Source organism: Stegostoma tigrinum, chromosome 10 (genome assembly GCF_030684315.1).
Source record: "Stegostoma tigrinum isolate sSteTig4 chromosome 10, sSteTig4.hap1, whole genome shotgun sequence".
NCBI classification, from domain to species: Eukaryota; Metazoa; Chordata; class Chondrichthyes; order Orectolobiformes; family Stegostomatidae; genus Stegostoma; species Stegostoma tigrinum.
In genome coordinates, this window is record NC_081363.1 from 40,444,197 (window position 1) to 40,464,100 (window position 19,904).

General features: G+C 39.1%; 1 protein-coding gene and 1 long non-coding RNA gene across 3 annotated transcripts in view; one reads left to right on the top strand and one right to left on the bottom strand.

The window, feature by feature from the left end:
- LOC125455917 (uncharacterized) overlaps positions 1–19,845 on the top strand; it is a 45,010-nt gene extending 25,165 nt beyond the window's left edge. For both annotated transcript variants that reach the window (XR_007248346.2, XR_007248347.2), the window contains exons 2-3: positions 9,894–9,969; positions 17,978–19,845. This is a non-coding gene — a long non-coding RNA (uncharacterized LOC125455917). The remainder of the gene's footprint in view (positions 1–9,893; positions 9,970–17,977) is intronic.
- The window catches only part of LOC125455467 (small ribosomal subunit protein eS26), an 88,529-nt gene that overhangs the window by 23,103 nt on the left and 45,522 nt on the right, over positions 1–19,904 (bottom strand). The window lies entirely within an intron of this gene.

Here is a 19,904-nt window from a genome sequence, read left to right on the forward strand (position 1 = left end):
GGCTTAATTCCACCATTTTCTTGGACAGAAAACGGGGATGACAAGGTTATCCAACCACAAGCAACAGAAAGCTAATTGATGAGGAAAATGGATTTTCCATCACTCTCCAAGTGCCTGGGGGAGGCAGGAAATAGTTTGCCTGCTTGAAGAAAGCCTCCTAGCACTTGTTTGGTGTGAATGATGTTGTCTAGTCAGTTTTAGTGGCCCTGTCTGCTCACCTGGTGTCAACAGCAGCCAGAAATCATTCTGTGGAGACATTCACCCCCATTCCCCCACAACCCCACAGCGGTGAAGGCTTGCTTTCATTGTAAATTTGTATAAGTTAGAGGCAGCATCTTCACTTTCAGTATCCTATTTCTCACATTTCTGTCAAACTGCAAGGCCTCCAACTGACCCTCCAGCATTGGGAACAAAAACAAAGTTGCTGGAAAAGCTCAGCAGGTCTGGCAGCATCTGTGAAGCAAAAAACAGAGTTAACATTTCGGGTCCGGTGATCCTTCCTCAGAACTCAGTTCAATTCAGCTCAGTTCTGAGGAAGGGCCACCAGGCCCGAAACATTAACTCTGTTTTTTACCTTCACAGATGCTGCCAGACGTGCTGAGCTTTTCCAGCAACTTTGTTTTTGTTCTTGATTTACAGCATCCACAGTACTTTTGGTTTTTTTTTGCCTCTGACATTGGGAGCCTGTCCACCATTTTTAACTCGCCATCAGTTGGCCAATTCAAAGAAAATCACGGGCGGGAAATTGTTTCTCCTACAGTGCAGGCCTCTGGTTCCCATTTGAAATGCAAGGTATCACCTGGGCCCTTCAGGAAGAATCCTGCCCATTAAATCAAATCCCATCATGACACTGAGACTTTAAAAACTTAAATACCCATTTGGTATTAGAGGGCTTGAGTATTGCTGAAATAGGCACATTTTGTTGAAGCTTTTCATCTTGTATCTTGCACAAAGTAAAATCTGTCTTTTTTCAGCAATATTTAAAATTAATTACTTAAACAAAGAAAAGAAAATCAGCAGTACTGTTTTTGTAACAAATGAATTGTCATAAAACCTATCTGGTATACACTTCCGGGAGAGTTTACCCGGTCTAGTCCACACTTGATTCTGGATCCACTACTGTATGGTTGACTCTTAAGCACCCTCAGAAATAGCCTGGATAACCATTCGGCTTTATCAAACTTAGAGAACATAGAACATAGAGAACATAGAACAGTACAGCACAGAACAGGCCCTTCAGCTCACAATGTTGTGCCGACCATTGATCCTCATGTATGCACCCTCAAATTTCTGTGATCATATGCATGTCCAGCAGTCTCTTAAATGACCCCAATGACCTTGCTTCCACAACTGCTGCTGGCAACGCATTCCATGCTCTCACAACTCTCTGTGTAAAGAACCCGCCTCTGACATCCCCTCTATGCTTTCCTCCAACCAGCTTAAAACTATGACCCCTCGTGCTAGCCATTTCTGCCCTGGGAAATAGTCTCTGGCTATCAACTTCTGCATAAAATTACAACAATAAAAATTGACAAGCCGCCTGGCATGATATTAAGCAACAGACTGGAATGCGATAGAGGGCACATCCTTCTCAGTTGATCTTGCAGTGCCTCCTGATTAATATCTGGGGATTTTTTCCCAAATTTCAGAAAGGCATTCTTTAAGCTCTAAAAGCAAAACTCTGGCATATTTATTTCTATCATAACCACATAATCATATCTTTTAGACTATGTCCCAGAAACATCTGGGAGCATCAGTATTGACTTCAGACCCCCATAATGTTTCACTTCATCAGGTCAAACAACATCATTCGCACTAAGCAAGTACTAGACACTGTCCAGCAAGTGAGAATCTAACCAACCAGCTTTATCGTGAGAGAGTTGGCAATGGGTGCACCAGTAGCACTCTTGTTTCAGATCACAAGGTTTCAGGTTTGAATCCCCTTTCACAGCCTGGGTACAAAATCAAAGCCGATAAGCCATCATAATATGAACTAAAAACCACAATGTGAGAGATGCCACCTTTTGGATCAAATGTTAAACTTAGACTAAATATCCTGTTTATGGAAGTTTTGCCATGCTCACATTAGCTACCCTATGTCCTACTTTACAATCGTAAATGTGCTTCAAAAAGTGGAAAATCAGGTGGCTGTGAGAAAGTGCTTTATAATAGCAAAGTGTTTTTTATTAAAGTCACTGAGTCCCCAATATTTTGGTGTTTTCCATTCACTAGAAACTTAACTGAATCAGTCACATTATATGTAGCATGTCATCGACAAGGCACAAGTGAGAAGTGTGATGTAATACTTTCCAGTTGTCTGGATAAGTGCAGCATCAACAACACTCAAGGAGGTCAACAGCATCCAGAACACCATAAATATTCATCTCACCATGATTTGTGCACCTTGCCTGTAGTACATGCCAGGTTCCAGATACACAATTCACCAGAGCTCTTTAACAATTAACTCTCAAACTCATAGATAATGGGAACTGCAGATGCTGGAGAATTCCAAGATAATAAAATGAGAGGCTGGATGAACACAGCAGGCCAAGCAGCATCTCAGGAGCACAAAAGCTGACGTTTCGGGCCTAGACCCCTCTCTGAAGAAGGGTCTAGGCCCGAAACGTCAGCTTTTGTGCTCCTGAGATGCTGCTGGGCCTGCTCTGTTCATCCAGCCTCACATTTTATTATCTTGGAACTCTCAAACTCATGTTGCGCAAGAACACCACAACGTTCACCTCCAAATCATACAACATCCTGACTTGAAAATATGTTGCAGTTTTGTCATCATTGCTGGATTAAAATCCTGGAACCCCATGGCCAACACCACTATGGGATTCTACCATTTCCATAAGGATTTCACTGGTTCAAGATTTTGGCTTGTCAGCATTTTTTCAGGTATGTTTGGAGATAAGCAATTAATACTGGTCTTTCCACAAAACTGAAGTGAATTTTAAAATGTTATTTTGTTTTATAGGATGAATTTTACTTTACAAGGAATTTTAATGCTTTTTTTGTAATTTAAAATTTGTTTTCTGCATTTGGGAAAGGCTGCATTTGTCTACACCAAGTTAAAATTAAAAAAAAGTGTTTGTTATTGTCAATGCTTGCACTTCCGGCTGAATGATGCACTGATCACTTTAGAGGACCTTAAGGAAACCATGTAGTGCAGAGCTGGAGTCACATGTAAATCAGTTGCATTAATGTTGTAAGATCCCTCCCTCAAGAACATTAGTGAACCAATTAAAAACAAAATACTGCAACTGCTGGAATCCAAAAAAAAATGCAAAAATGCAGGAGAAACTCAACAGGTCTTGCAGCATCTATGGAGAGAGAAACAGATTTAACTTTTCAAGTTCAGTATGACTTTTCTTCAAAACCAGCCTGGTTTTCATAACAGTTAACAATTTGCCCAGGTATTGAAGCAGATAGCTCTTCCGCCACGTGGTTTACATCCAATAATGCATAAAAATAACATCTCAATAACAAATGAGAGAGAGCTGAAAAGCTGAATACTAGGCTTAGTAAAGTAACTCGATTGGAAACATGAATTTAGATTGTTTGAAACAGAAAAACTGTTAAAGCTAAATGATCTTGTTTTGTGGGATGATTATATTTGTTTACTGAAGCCAAACAATGTTTAGGTTTCTGGTGTTGTATAATAAAGGCATATGGCATAATAAAGGTGACTGGACTTTGTTCATTTGAAAGTTGAATTTAGTATGATAGTAAGATAAAGTACACAGTACAAATGTTAATGTGATATAATCCATACACCGCGGCTGAACTTTTTTTCTTAGTTGAATCCAGCGTTAGAGGTCCTCAATAACAAAACCAGAAGTTGCTGGAAAAGTTCAGCAAGTTTGGCTGCATCTGAGAGAAAAAACCTGAGTCAAAGCCTTAGGTCCAGTGAGCCTTCCTCAGAACAGGCCCTCACACTTATTATCCATAGGATAGTATCTTTTTCTTGCACCAATGCAATTGTTGAACTTAATGAAAGCTAAGAATCCTGCAGTAATGTAACACTTTAATGAATAAATCTATGAAAGTCAGTTTCAGCACAGTCACCTCTTTTGCCTCCTGAATACTGAATTGTTCATGTTGCTATGGAGATACAGGGTGTAGTGGATTTTACCAATAGGAACCGGAGATAAGATGTGGAAAGCTGATGTCATGTTAATATTTGAATGACACTGTGTCTTCTGCTACTGGGAGATGAATTCCAATGCAGTTCTGAGAATTTTAATCATTGCGTTCCTTTTTCAATTGGCAACAGTTAAACTGAATATTGACCTAGAGCAGACACAAATTTGTGTTGAAGCATCCATAACTTTTTTGGAGTAAACACACAGCCTATACTCCAGTTTAAAAAAATACACAGTCATTTATGTTTTTAATCATCAGTTCATCAACCTACTCTCTTGAGATTCCTTATTCAACAATTACCCACTAACCATCCCACCGTGCCACTCAACTTTTCTTCTTTGAGGCGAGAAACTAAGATGGGAAAAGGCAAGTTATAAAATTCTCTTTAGTCCTGAATGAAACCCACAACTCAGCCTCTGCAACAAAACATATGCTGTTGCCTACATCTGTCCATGTCACGCCCTCCATAACCAAGCCTTGGAAGATTGCCTGAATGATCTCCTGATACTTTAAAATCTCCATTTATATTTCAATTACAAGCGCCTCAGTGGTCTTTTCTTCTTTTTCTAGAAATATCACTTGCTTATGAACATTAATAAGAGGTCTCACAAGATCATCACATTTTTAAATGTTACTGCTTATATACTATAGATAGGTTTGCAAAGAAACAAATTTTCAATATGTTCTTGGTGTTTTTAGTAAAAAGTATTTTAAGGACGCATTTAACTTTTCTAATTAAAAGAAGCTCAGCGTGGCTTTATTTGAAGATTATTTGCAAAATAAATTACTGATTGTGTGATTACCACAGTTTTTATGGCACAATTCTGAATATTTAAAGTGTATTTTACAATATGATACATCCACCTTAACGAGCAATAGAATAGTAGGGGATTAATAAGCATAATTTTTGAAAATATTTCCCTCTGACCCACCAATCATTTATGTTATGACATAGTTAGGTAATTCTTAAGTGCTTTCTATAATTTCTGATGATCTACAACAACAAAAGTTTATATTTATACTATTGTTATAATGAAATGAGGAGGTACCAAATAGCTCCCCTTTTCTTAATCTCCTTGTTAGATCACGTAGAATTTGTTGAAAAGGAATAACTCACTAGTTCAGTAAGCATTTATCTGTTTCTGCTATGATCATCAAAGAACCAACTGGACAGATTTTCTTGAGTTGACACAAAGAAAGACATTAGCTTCATTACATTGAAAGCAATCTGAGTGAGATAATAAAATACATTCAGACCTTAACACACACATATACTTGAAGTTCACACATTCACAGGGATAGGGATTACACAGTGGGAAGGACAGATTAGTCAGATTAGCGTTCAGAGAAGTAGACATAGGGTATACAGTCTGTGAAGATTGTAATTCCAAGATGTCAGAATGGAGCAGAAGGTTTTGGGCCTGAGTCCTGTGCTCAGGGATTGTCTACTTCTGTCTGCCTTTCTTGTTTAGTCTTCTTCTATTGTTTTTCAACTTTTTCTCTTTTTTTCCCTCTTTTCAGTGGGAGAGGTCCCCTCCCCATAGTGTTGGCAGCAGCGGTAGCTGTTCCCTGGAGTGTTGGCAGCAGTAGGAGCAGGGGATTGGCGATAGTGGGTTTCTTTGCTGAAATGGTGGTCCCAGGAGGTGGCAGCGGCAGCAATGTCAACTTCATTGGGGTGGGCCCGGTGTCAAGTTTGCGCCAGGTTCAGGACCCTGCTGCTTCAGCGGCGAGATTTGCCCTGTGCGGATTCCTGGCACCGATGACGATGTCGGCAGAGGCAAATGGCACTGAAGAACAGCCACATGGTTCCAGCAGTGGTGGTACAGCTCCAGACCATGGCTGGGCACGGGTACCTGAAGGTGATGGTGGCATATGGGGCCTGTGTTCACAGATGATTTTGTGGCTTTGTTTTTCTGGCAGCGAGGACTCATGACAGAGGCAGGGAGTAATCTAGATGTTTTGATTTCTTTTGGGTGTTTCTTTAGTTTCTGCTTCTGTTTTGTTTAGTCTTGTCTTTATGTACTAAGACAGCATTGAAGAGTGGTGACCTTACACTTTTCACTTGAATTCCTGCATTCCTGTACTCGGGCACACATGACAATAAAATCTAAAAACTCTAAAAACTAAAAGATTAATGTCTCAGCTGGCTTCTGGGTGAATTTGATGGTCTTTCAATTTAAAAAATACAAATGTATGATTTGGCTGCTCCCTTGGAGAAAAGAATGTGGGGTTTGCCTCTTTCAATCAGTTTCAAGCAGATCCCTGCATGGTCATCATCAGCAAATAGGGTTCAAAGTTTATGAGGTAAGCTTATTTGGGAGGAAGGAGGGAACTCACGTGGGTCACTTCTCATCAGCGTCTCAGCCGCTTGTCTACTGAGAAAGCTTAAGTTCAAACACACAAAGGTTGGGCATATCACATGACTTTCACCCAGTGATTCACAATCGGTCATTGCTTGTCAATTCCTGTTTGCAATCCCCTCTCACAGCCGGCGTTCCATTTTCAATGGATTAGGCTTGAAGGATTTCAATTGTAGTTTGATCATACCATGTCTGGGAAATCCTTCCCTCACAATCAGGGTTCTGTTATCCAAGTAATTAGGTTTGCTGGCTCATCTTCACCAGCAGAAAACTCAGGTGATTGCCTTGATGCCCTGATAATGGGTATATGATTGTAAATATGATTATATGACTGTAATTTGATCATTTCCCTTGAATTATCCTTGATGGATCTTTACAAACATGGTGCCACCAGCTCAAAGGTTTGGAATGTGGAAGGTATAGTGATGCAAACTGAGAAGTCACCTTATTACAACTCAATTTTCATCTCATAAAATGTATTTTCATGACATAATATTTTTGTCAAATTGCAATATTGTAAAGTGCTTCAAATGAGCATTATAAAACAGGTAAATCACATAAGGAGGGATAGGTCAGGACTAGACAATCAGTCATGACAACCCTTTGTAAGTAAAATTGGGTTATGCAAGATGCCAGAATTAGATTATCACTGAAATCCAGGTGGGTTGTGGAGCTGAAGAATATTATTATAACAGCGAGACCACCGAGGGATTTGAAAACAAGAGAATTTCAAATTCAAGACATTGTTTGACATGGAGCCAAAGTAAGTCAAAAATCACAGGTATAATAAGTAAGATGGACTTTGTGTGAGTTAAGACTTGGGCCATAGAATTTTGGATGACTTCAAGTTTATGGATGTTGGAAATGTGGGAGCCCTGTGAGGAGGACATTGGGATTGTCAGATGTGATGCCAGTGTCCAATTTCCACAATGCCTTCACTGGATAGCAGCCTCCTGATCTGCTTCTCCTTCTGGTGTAGTCTGCTGCTGGCACTGCAGCCTCTGTTATTAACAGACAAGAGCCTATGTTTGTTGCATTCCATCTTCTTGCTTCTAAGTTTCTCGGAATATTAGGTTTAAGAAACCCCAAAGATATTCCATTAATTGAACTGTGAGAAGAGAGAGACTATGTCCATGAATTTCATCCATAGAACGAATGATCAGTGAAGTTTACAAATATTTCCACTATCCAAAGGCCCACCCATCATTAGGCTTCTACAACATCAATCCCAAATCCTGGCACTGTGTATACATGTAGAGAAGTTGCAAAAGTGGTCACTGCAACCTTTATGATAGAACCTCTTGGCCACCACTGTCCTCCTATCCCCTTCAAACTTCTGTCCCACCAATCCACCATCACCACACTCAGGTTGCAAAGCCTTTCTCTTCTCCACTCCCGAGTGCCTCTGATCACGCTTCACACTAATCTCCATCCATTACCGCTGATTTACCTTTACTACTTCCAAGCCTCCATGCAAGTTACCATTCTCTTCCGCTACTTCTTTTCCCAGAATTAAGAAAAGAAAACCTCAGGTCTGCAAGTACAAACCACCATGTGAGGCATGACATCTTGTGACCACACAACACTGCGTTGATATCTGAACCCATCATTGGAAATTCAAAATTTCAAATCCTAATTCAGTCAATATACATTATGTGTGTCACAGGCTTCATGCCACCCCAGACAGCTTCAATCATCCAGTATTTAATGGGAGGAAATTTCTACTTGTGTAGTACCAGATGTTAGATAAGCATTCTTTTGCAATTTTGCTTACAAAATGAAAATGTGTCAGAACTAAAATATCGACAATGTCTTTAATTAAAATAATTACTTCCTCAAAAGTGAAGCCTTCACTGCTAACTTGATTATTGTGTGATGATGTGAGACTACTTGCAACATTACATTTCTAGGTATCTTGTGTGGTATTATTAGTCAATGGACCTCATTGACTGGTTCATAGAAGATTTTTAACCACCATCAAATAGTTTGTAAAGTCTGCAAACTGAGTTACAATTTTACAGTGCAAATAGGCAGACGAACACCATGTAAACTACTCTCAGCTGTACCAGACACTGGGGTGCTTAACTAACTATGAAGACAACTCAGAACAAAGTACATTCTCAACAGGCCTTCACGATGTCCCACAAACTCCCACACCCATCAAGTCTGAAGCAACCATTCATGCCTGTTTTGGACCAAAGAAGAAAATTCTCCTTGAGTTTATAAAGTGCTGCTTTGCTTCACACAAACAAGTCATTGGAAATGTAATAATGAATGATCTTAACAGTGAGGATTATAATCAACTTGGTATCAACAGGGGGTTGTCTGGGAAAAGGTCATTAAGTAAGATTTAAATTTGTATGTACAGTCTGACAACAAAGGATTTATGATTAAAGATTAATGCTTCATCCACAGAAATGTATTTGTGGAGGCTCTTTGTTCAGAATCTCTTAATTATTTTAGAGATTCATAGAATAGTTATATTATGCATGCTTTAAAGTCTGTCAAAAATAATTTTATATTTATACAAGTATTCTTAATTTTTTTTGATGGTTCTTTATTAATATTTACTGCAACATTTTGTGCTTTTCAGGCAGGGTTCCCACAACGTTCAATTACACAGATCTAGGCACCACATAATGACTTTTTGTTTTCACAACTCACCAGCAACTGCAAAGATTTCAAGGGGGCATTGATTGCCATGTCACTTTGTTAAAAGGAGACCAGGGAAAACGGGACAGAAGCCATATGTGACGGTTGCCATGGAGCTTCCACCCATTAAGTTTCGTGAGAAGAATAGCTATAGAAGGCCATTTGGTGCATTGGAGACCAAGTAAATTGAAGTTTAGCCAGTGTTGCTGTGAGATCATTGGAACGTATTCAGATGAAAGAGTATGAGTGATAGCTCTGTCTTGTAAAAAATAGCCAGTCTTCAGCACAGGTCTGTGACAAAAGAGTCAGGGATGTACTTTTAAAACCTTGATCTTAGCAACAGTGCTTGCAATGTAATAAAAGAATTCATTAGTGATACTTGTGTTCTGCAGGGCTTAAATGAATAATGCAATACCTTTTTACTTTGTCGTTGAACTGCCAACAAAAAAAAACTTGCCATGCAAACAAGAATTAAGTTCTGAAATAAATGGATTCCTGTTGTTCTTCAGTTTAGTTTCAAATCCCTTGTAGCCATTTTTAGCTATTCTTCTTCTGAAATTAAATTTAACATTTTAAAGACAATAATATAATGTAAGTGGATTACATTTTTAAACAAGGATCGTGGCCTAAAATTGGCCTAAAATCCACTAAAATTGACAGCAACAGTATTCAGACATACACACAATAACATGAAAAGCTAGAAGTTGCTAAAAGTATGCGTATGCTTTCTTGCAGAGTGCAATATAGAGGTTCCTGCAAAGTGCAATTTCCAGTAAAATCATGGTGAAAACCTCAACTGCTTCATTTAAAGGTATTGAAAATGTTACATCTTGTTGAATAAAATCTATCATGGTTTTAACATACTAATATGGAAAGAAAGTATTTTATGTTTGTAGAGAATCAAATTTCTCTCAAAGATTGAAAATCCCTAACTATTTTGAATTTATTTTTCTTTCATTACAAGTCAATTTCTTTCTATTCTTGTTTTTATCTAAATACAGTTATGTTTATGTTGTAACTTGAAATTTCAAAATAAAATTTGAGGAAAATTCAATGGGTATAAGCCGCTGTTTTCTGTGTGTGACTACTTCAATGACATTGGTTGTCTAACTCCTTGCTGATATTGCTGTTGCTGCATGCCAAGTCATCCCCTTGACTTGGCACCAGAATCAAATATCTGTCAGGAAAAAGGAAATTCTGGCCATAAGGTCACTGGATAGTTGTGCACAGTTTTCTTTGACGTTAGCGGTGATTGTGTTTGTTTCACATTGACTGTGGAATCCATGTTACATGTCACTGTGCTACCAAATCATAAGTCATTGGTTCACAACCATCATTTGCTTCATGGTGACTTCCTCACTTTAATCACATCATGAAGGAAGATGGAGTATTCAAATTACTCACTTTCCCGTGGAGAATGCTATTCAATGTCAGTCCAGTCTGGGACAATCGCACAAACTCAAAGCACCTGCCCATCCAGTCAGGAATGAAATCGGTAGAGATATAAGAATTGCTGTATATGTAGTTAATATGAATGGAGAAAGTGCTTCTGTTTTTTTCTAATTAATGACCTACCTATGAAGTCATATTTTCAAAAAAGAGTATAGTTTTAATTTTGATTTTTCTGTATACTTACAGAGTAAAATAAGAATTATTCTGTTTTATCGATAGAGGTTATTAGATTGGTGAAATTTTGTAGAATAAATGTTTCAGGGCTTATCCTGTCATGACTTAATGTTGATGTATGTAAACATGACTTAGATCCCAAAGCTTGATTTATTCATGTGCATTTTACATAAATTCTAATGTGATATTTATATTGACAGCTAAATATTCAACTCATTAAACGGTAAGTCATACAAAATTATTTTAGAAAGATCGCATAGAAAGGAGCATAATTTGACAATTTCACATCAAAGTAAACAAAGTGTATTAAATAAAATATACATAAGAAAAGGAGATAAATATCAATTATTGTCCTTATATTTTGTATCTGCTTATTGAATATGCTTAGAAATAAAACAAATGCAAAGAATATTTGGGAAGAGAATTATTAGACAGGAGTAATCTAATTAAGGGGTGCAAATTATGATATAAACCATAAAAGTTAACCTCGAGTATGTTATACCGCTATCTAATGCCTCTTCATATCTACCACAACTCCATCCCATACCTCCCATCATCCACCCCTCCCATTGTTAAAGTTATACTACTGTATTGAAGTTCTATTCTAGTACAACTTCATGTCGATCTATTTATGCCAACAGCCATCATCAATGCAGACAGCTACTCAAGTAATTTGAATTATTAATCACTACTGACCTTCCCATTAGAGCAATTACAGTTAAAATGTAATTATTACCAATTGCTTGAAAAATAAACAAAATATTTATTGGAAATTCTAATCCATTGCTTCCTACAGGCAATTATGGATTTAAAACCATTTATGAAATTAATAAAGACATATATTTATGAAGTAGACTGAAATATTGTTTTAGGTCCTGGAAACAAGAATTGGAGTTTTTTACGGGCTACAGGACCTACCCTAGGAGGAAAAAATGACCTACTTGGGATTTTCAAGAAATTCACCCCCCACCTTTGATGTGCATGGAGGCAGGTTCTCTGTCCAATTAAGGACGGAATCTGAGGACTTGCAGCTTGAGAAGAGCAAGCTGCAGCAAAGTATGCATCAACATGAAGGTGCCCACTTACAAATTTATTTAAAAATGTAAATAAAAGGCCCTCTTGTGCAGCAGTGATAGTGTCCCTGTTGCTGGACCAGGAGGCCCAGGATCAAGTCCCACCTGCTCCAGCAATGTGCAATAACACCTCTGAACAGGTTAATTAGAAAAATCGTTTAATTTTAAAAAATGTAAATAAAAATCAGAAAACACAATGAGATCACCACTGTCAGGGTGAGGATTTATTTTAATGCAACGAGGACAGTGTTTTCTGCCCATCCCTAATTGCCCAAGCATGAAGCAGTTTGTTAGGTCATTTTAGAGGAGAGGTAAGAGTCAATTACATTGCAATAGATCTGGAGTCACATATAGGCTATATAAGATAAGATTGTAAAAGCCAATCAGGTTCACAGTATATTTGTGAACTTTTACAATCAATGACAGTTTCATGGTTCCTTTACTGAACCTAGCTTTTACTTCCAGATCTGGAGAAGAACTGGGAGGTTGGATATCAGGGCGGGGGATGAAATCCCTTCAAAGGGTGACATTCAGCTGCGGCTGCACCCAGGCAGGCAGGAGCTTGTAGACCTGCCTGGAATACTGATTGCCTGTTCTGCAACTAGGTATCCACTTCCAGGCAAACAGTTCTTCCTTGCATTAGACAATTGCAAGCTGACTGAGAAATCCCAGTTGGACTCCTTTCAGCACTCTTAATCCAGTCCCAAACCTACCTTGGCCAGGCTGAACAGGAAGGAACTTGGAAAACCAGCATACTGAGAAGCAAACTGTGGAGCTGGAGGAACACAACAGGTCAGGCAGTATCAGAAGAACAGGAAAGCTGACGCTTCAGGTCAGGACCCTTCTGCAGAAATTCAGATTTCTAAAGAAGGGTCCCGACCCAAAACATCAACTTTCCTGATCCTCTGATGCTGCCTGGCCGGCTGTGTTCCTCCAGCTCCACACTTTGTTATCTCTGACTGCAGCATCTGCAGTTCTTGCTGTCATACTGAGAAGCAATACTGTCTTCAGGCTCTGTCCACATTATGACTTTGTTGGGTTCATAAATCTTGTCCAGTGCCTTTCATTTCCCTGAACTTGCTTTGCAGCTTTTGAAATACAGTTGCTAATGTACTGTAGGAAAATATGCTGCCAGTTAGGTAATGGATCATAATGGATCAATTACTCTGAGTTTTAATTATTTAAGGCAATTTAGTGTCATTAAGATAGGTTGTGTGTATAATTGAAAAAGTACTGTATTCCTTTTTATTGCAATCATCATAGCATTTGGGTTAAGAATGACTGGTAGGTTTTACAGCTGTGTAAATGATTTAAATACTTGTCCCAATGATGCATTTGGAAACAATAATAAACTTTGATATTTAAGGAAATTAATACTTTAATATTATTATTTATATTCCTTATTATTTACAATTATGCATCTCATGACTATTCACAATTTATGAAAATAAATATATGGTACAAGAATAATTTTAAACAATTACTAGTTAATTAAATAATTTAAAATAATCAGCAGTGCATCAACAGCTTGATGTGATAAGTCCTGTGTACGGGTGAAAAGACTAAGCATGGGGATTTCAATGCAAGAGTGTGAGCACAATATGAGTTATGGTCTTCCTGCCTCAGTCATCCCGTCTGAGAATGGACAGAGACTATTTGAGAAAGATAGAAATGCTATCGTGTATCAACATTGGCCATACTGCTTACCCAGATAAAAGCCAACAGGCCCTCAGCTTTATTGAACAGATCTTTCTGGCATTCCCACATAAAGTGCAGAGCAAAATGAAACATATTTTGAGATACTATCTACAATACTGTATTTTCAACATATGGGAAGCAACAGCATAAAACTGATGACTGGTTCAAGGCTAACATCATTGTGATGGAACCTATTATTGAAGCCAAACAGTGGGCTGTCATTAATTACAAGAGAGATACAAGTGAGAAGACTCTGAATGCAAAAGAACCACTTGAATAAAGACAGACAGACTGGTAAATTGTGCACAATGACTACTGATTACAAAAGGGATCGGTTGGGCGGGGGTGGGGGGGGGGTGGGGAGGGGGGGTTGTGTCTGGCACCAACACTCTTCGGTGCACTTTTCCCTTTGCTCATCCCATATGTCTTCACACCAGCAACGTAGGATGTCTACTTACCTATTTGAACTGATGGAAAGCTGTTCTACCTTGATCCCATGATATAGAAGATAAGGGTGCATGAAGCATCAAAAGGATAGATGTTTTCATGCACAGGAAGTGTTTTCTTCATCAGCAAGACAAATATCATGGTCTAGGATGTTGCCATGTACCTACATTGGAAATTGTTGATAGCTTCATGTATTTGGGCAATACAATCAACAGCTTTTGTCGCTTGATGCCAAAGTCAACTCAACACGTTTTAATTATTACGTACAAACTCAGCAAGTGAGTGAGAAACAACAGCAACCTGATTGAAACAGTAAGACAACAAAGCCTGAACCCTTAGGGTGCTCCCAAACAGTGGTGAGACATGGACTACATATGCTGGGCAAGAGAAAAATACGTATACTCAACATCTGGGCAAGAGAAAAATACGTATCCTCAACATCTCTTGGCAGGACAGGATCACGAACTCACAGGTCCTGGATTGCCAACAGAGTTTTTATTTATTTATTTATTCATAGGATGTAGATGTCATTGGTTAGGCCAGAATTTATTGCTCATACCTAATTACCCAGAAGGCAGTTGAAAGCCATTCATATTGCTGTGGGTTTGGAATCACATGTAGGCCAGGCCAGGTAAGCATCACAGTTTCCTTCCTGAAAGGACAGGAATGAACAGGAGTAGATGGATTTTTTCAACAATTGGCAATGGTTTCATGGTCATTATTATACTCTTAATCCCAATTTTTATAAAAGTTGAATTCAATAATTCAGTTGGGTTCCCAGAACATTACTTGGCTCTCTGGGTTAACAGCCCAGTGATAATATCACTGGTTCATTGTCTCCCCCAAATCAGCTGTGATATTTGGAGGCTTCCAGACGTGGCTCTGCACACCATATATCATGATTATTGGGCATCCATGTTGGGTCAGGAATGCCTTTTGGCAGCTTCATCCATGAATTAGCAGACCTCTTCAAAATACCTTCTGCTCCCATTGAATGGGGAGGAATCTAGAAATGTGCCCATTAAAATGAACTGCCCCATCTTTCTGCTGCCTTGGAAATCCATTCTCAGTGCCATTACAAATCCTGCGGTTATAACGAAATAAAACTAATCTTGGAACATGGAAATGAGTCACTTGACAACCCAAAGTCTGTTCACCTAAAAGGATAAATCATGGCCCAGGCACAGCATTGACATCGTTAATCTTAGTAAAACCCACCTCACTGGGAGGGTTACCTGAGGGAAGCCAGTGGAGGGCACACCTCTGGAAAAGGAAGTCCGACTGTCACTCCCCCCATCACAGAGTCGGTTCTGCCGTGAGAACAGGATCTTTGCTTCACTCTCTGAACTACCATTGAGGGTCAATGAGAAGCTGATAAAATTACACCTACATCTCAGCCATAACCAACATGCCATACCACTGTCATCAGCGCACACACACCAAAATTAGGTTCCAATTAAGAAGTCAAGGAAAGGATCTACCTCAATCTTGATGGCATCGTTGCTTCATTCCTCAGGGACAACAAGAATTCTTCTCGGTGACTTTAACACCCAAATTAGACATGACTACAAGTTTTAGTTGGAACTAGTGGCAAAAGCGGTGTTGGGAAGACCAACATCAATAACATTCTGTTCTTGACCATGTATGCCCAACTTAGTCTGTTCGTGATGGTCATGATCTTTCACGAGAAGAGCCAGTTCAAGACCACATGGAGGCACCTGAGGTCCAAACATTGGAATGTTCTGGTCAACATCATTGTTTGAGGCAGAGACCTGAGAGGTGTGCTTGTCACAAGAGCTGTGGAGAGTTTACATTGCTGGACAGAGCACTGAATTATGATAATTAAGTGCCCAGACTCTGAAAGGCCAAAAATACTAGTCAGAGAAAGCTGAATGTGCCTGTCTTGAAAGATCTGAAACAACAGGATGAGTTCCAGCATAGTTGCACAGTGCACTGGATCAAATGCCCACCATTGATGACATCTACATTCAGTCAAATGGAGAGCAACTTACATTTGCTGTCCTAGGCACATTCATTCAAGACATATGGGATGAGCAAAGGGAAAAATACACCAAAGAGTGTTGGCGCCAGACACAACCCCCCTGTCTGATCCCTTTTGTAATCAGTAGTCATTGTGCACAATTTACCAGTCTGTCTGACTTTATTCAAGTCATGTCAAGAACCAGGCTTGGTTTAATGCCAGTTACACCCAGATCCACATTCTTGAGTGGAAGTGAGCAGCCTTCTGGGACTTGGCAAAGACACCTATATAACCAGCAAATTATGGCAATGTACCATCTCCTGAAGACTATAGTCCACCAACCTATTTGTGACAGGAAGAACAATTGATGGGTGGAGAAGGTACATGGGATTCAGGCGTATGCTGACCAGCATGACAAGTGCAATCACTTCCAGCCAACAAGGTAATCTTTGGGGTAGTAGGAACTGCCAATGCTGGAGAATCTGAGATAACAAGGTGTAGAGCTGGATGAACGCAGCAGGCCAAGCAGCATCAGAACAGCAGGGAATCTGACATTTCCGGCCTAGGCCCTTCTTCAGAAACCCTTTTATGGAAACTACAGAGAAATTTCCCTCCTATCCACCATTGGTAAGATCCTGACCTGCATCCTCTTGAACCATCCGGCCACTGAGGATCTCCTTCCAGAAACCCAGCGTAGCTTCCGACTAGCTCACAATACTGAGCCTATGATCTTCGTGCCTGAGCAGAGGCAGAAGCAAGAGCTAGAATTTTTCCACAATATTGGATGTGACCAAGTCATTTCATTCCCTTTGGTTGCTCATTGAAATTTAACACCACGCTGAGACTCCTGCATGAAAACATGATCCTTCTGAGTGGAGGATCTGAAGTGGACAGCCATCATCAAAACAGAGTCAAACAAAGTTATGTAATTACCCCACTTCTACATTATCTACTTGATTGTTATCATTCACCTCCCCAAAAATAACCTACCACCCGATGTCAGTGACCAATATTATGTGGATGGGAAGCTTTGTAACCTTGGTCACTTCCATATATCCACACCCTTCAGTTTGCAGATAACTGTGATAGTGCATTCTATGTAAAACATGCAAATGGTGCTGATCTTTTCAATACTTTGTGCTTAAACATCACCAAAAGAAAGCCTTTCACCAACATTCCAAGGCCAATTGAACCACCTAGGTAGATAGTTGGGTCTAGAGTTTCTGCAGCCCCTCCGCTTTCTGGCCAGCCATCCCTACCATAAGAGCAGGAGGAACAGGAGTAGGCCATTCAGCCCCTCAAGCCTATTCCACCATTCAATGAGATCATGGCAGTTCTGAGGCCTAAGTCCTTACACCGGCCTTTTACCCATATCCTTTACCATTGTTTAACAAAAATGGATTTATGTGAGTTTTAAAATTAACAACTTATTTAGCATCAACTGTCATTTGAGGAAGCGTGTTCCAAACCTCTACCATGTTTTGTGTGTAGAAGTGCTTTCTAGCATCTCTCTTGAATGGTCTGGAACTAATTTTTATCCTAAGACTCTCAGTTCTAGAATCCTGGAACAAATGCAAATACCTGCCACTACTATAAAAGATCTTAATGTGACTGATACTTTATATCACTAACTTTAAACTTCACCAGCATTAACATGTAAATCTTACATGCTCATGTGGACCTCATATGCCCCCTTGAGGATAATTTATTTTTGCCTGAAAATGCTTTCATTTCAGGCTAATAAACCAGATAACTTGTGCTGCTAATGTGCAAACTGATTACCAAAGTAGGGATTTGAGAGTGTCAGTCTAACTGAAAATTATATATTATTATTGTCTAAACAGTTGTATATAATTTTACATTCATACACATATACCAATTTTAAACAATGTATGTAAAATATTAAATATTGCAACTGACCTCATACAAAGTATGAAGATAAAACTTTAGATACGTAATGCGCCAAAGTTGATGGGTTTTCTTGTCTTTTTCAGAGCAGCTTTCTGCCGGACTATGCTGCACTGCAGTAACTCATCAAATATATTTCAACAGTGCGTCCTTCACTATGACCTCTACCATCTAAAAGGACAAGAGCAGCAATATTATCAGAGTGCTATCATCATCAAGTTCCTCTCAGAGTCACAGATAATGCCGAGTGGATATAAATTGCTTTCCTTGACCAGTGCTGAGTCAAGATCCTGAAATTCTTCATTTAATACCACTGTGGGAAATTTTTCATCAAATGGATTACATCAGTTCAAGATAAAAGCCAACTTGGGAAACTAGACAGTAAGACCTTAAGATGTAAAAGCAGAAGTAGGCCATTCAGCCCATTGAGTTTACTCCACCATTCAATGAAATCACAGATCATCTGATAATCCGCAACTTCATTTTCCTGCCTAATCCCTATAACCCTTGATTTCATTATTGATTACAAATCTAGATATCTCAGCCTTGAATATACTTAATGACCAAGCCTTGATAAATGGTGGCAATAAAGAATTCCAGACTCACTACCCTCTGATAGGAGAAATTCCTCCTCATTTTTGCCTTAAATGGGCAACCCCCACCCCCCCCCCCAACCATTCTGGAATTATGCCCTCTAATTATGCCTAGACTCTTCCACAAGGGGAAACAACCTCTCCACATTTGCATTGGTCAAGCTCTCTAAGAATGCTATGTTTCAGTACTTTCCTCTCATACTTTTAAACTCCGATTAGCCTAACCTACTCAACTGTACTGCATAAGAAAATCCCTCCCTACCCAAAATAACCTACTCAACTGTACTGCATAAGAAAATCCCTTCCTACCCAAAATAAACCAAGTGAACTTTGTCTTGACTGCCTCTAATTCCAGTATATCTTTCCTTAGATAAGTGAATTAAAGCTATTTACTGTATTCCAGGCGTGGTCTGACCACTGCCTTCTATAATTTAGCAAGACTTAACAACTGTTATACTCCACTCCCTTTGAAATAAAGGCCAATAGTCCATTTGCCTTATCCATTACCTTCTAAATTTGCAGTTATTCTTCTATTCTTCCAGCCAAAGTGCAAAATCTCAAATTTTCCTGTGTTATATTCCATCTGCCAAGTTTTTGTCCACTCACTTAGCTTGTTCAGTTGCCTCCAGAACCCTTTGCATAATCCTCCCTACTTGCATTCCTGACTTTTTGTGCCATGTACAAACCTGGCAATAGTATATTCACTTCCTTCGTACAAGTCATTAATATATGTTGTATATTAACGATACTAATCCCTGAAGCACTTCACTAGTGACAGCGTGCTATCCCAAAAATGTTCCTATTATCTCAATTGTGCTTCTTAATTAGTTTGCCAATCCTTTACACATCTTAACATATTACCTCAAACACTCATTAAATAGCATATGTACTGTACAAATGCATTTCAGAATGAGCAACAAACATATTTTTTCAACTGTTGCCTGTATTCTGAAAAGCAATGAGAAAATGCATGAAATGGGAGAAAATCAGTTATGTAAGTAATGGCATATTTTGATTACGTGCTTGTTGTAGATTTTTTTTTGCAATGGAAGAACTTTGCTTATATGTATTGTCTGTAATGTTTTGGGAATACCCCAGCATGTCTCACAGTAAATGAGGTACCTTTTCAAGTGCCGTTACAATTGTACTGAAAGACAAAAAAGCAGTCAATTTGTACATAGTGAGGTCTGAGAAGATTTGCAGCTCAGGTTGAGGTTCTGGATGTGAGTTTGCTCGCGGAGCTGTAAGGTTAGTTTTCAGATGTTTCGTCACCATTCTAGGTAACATCAACAATGAGCCTCCGACGAAGCGACAAAACCTAAACAGATAAATAGAAAGCGGGACATAACACCAGCACTTCATCGGAGGCTCGCTGATGATGTTACCTAGAATGGTGACGAAACGTCTGAAAACTAACCTT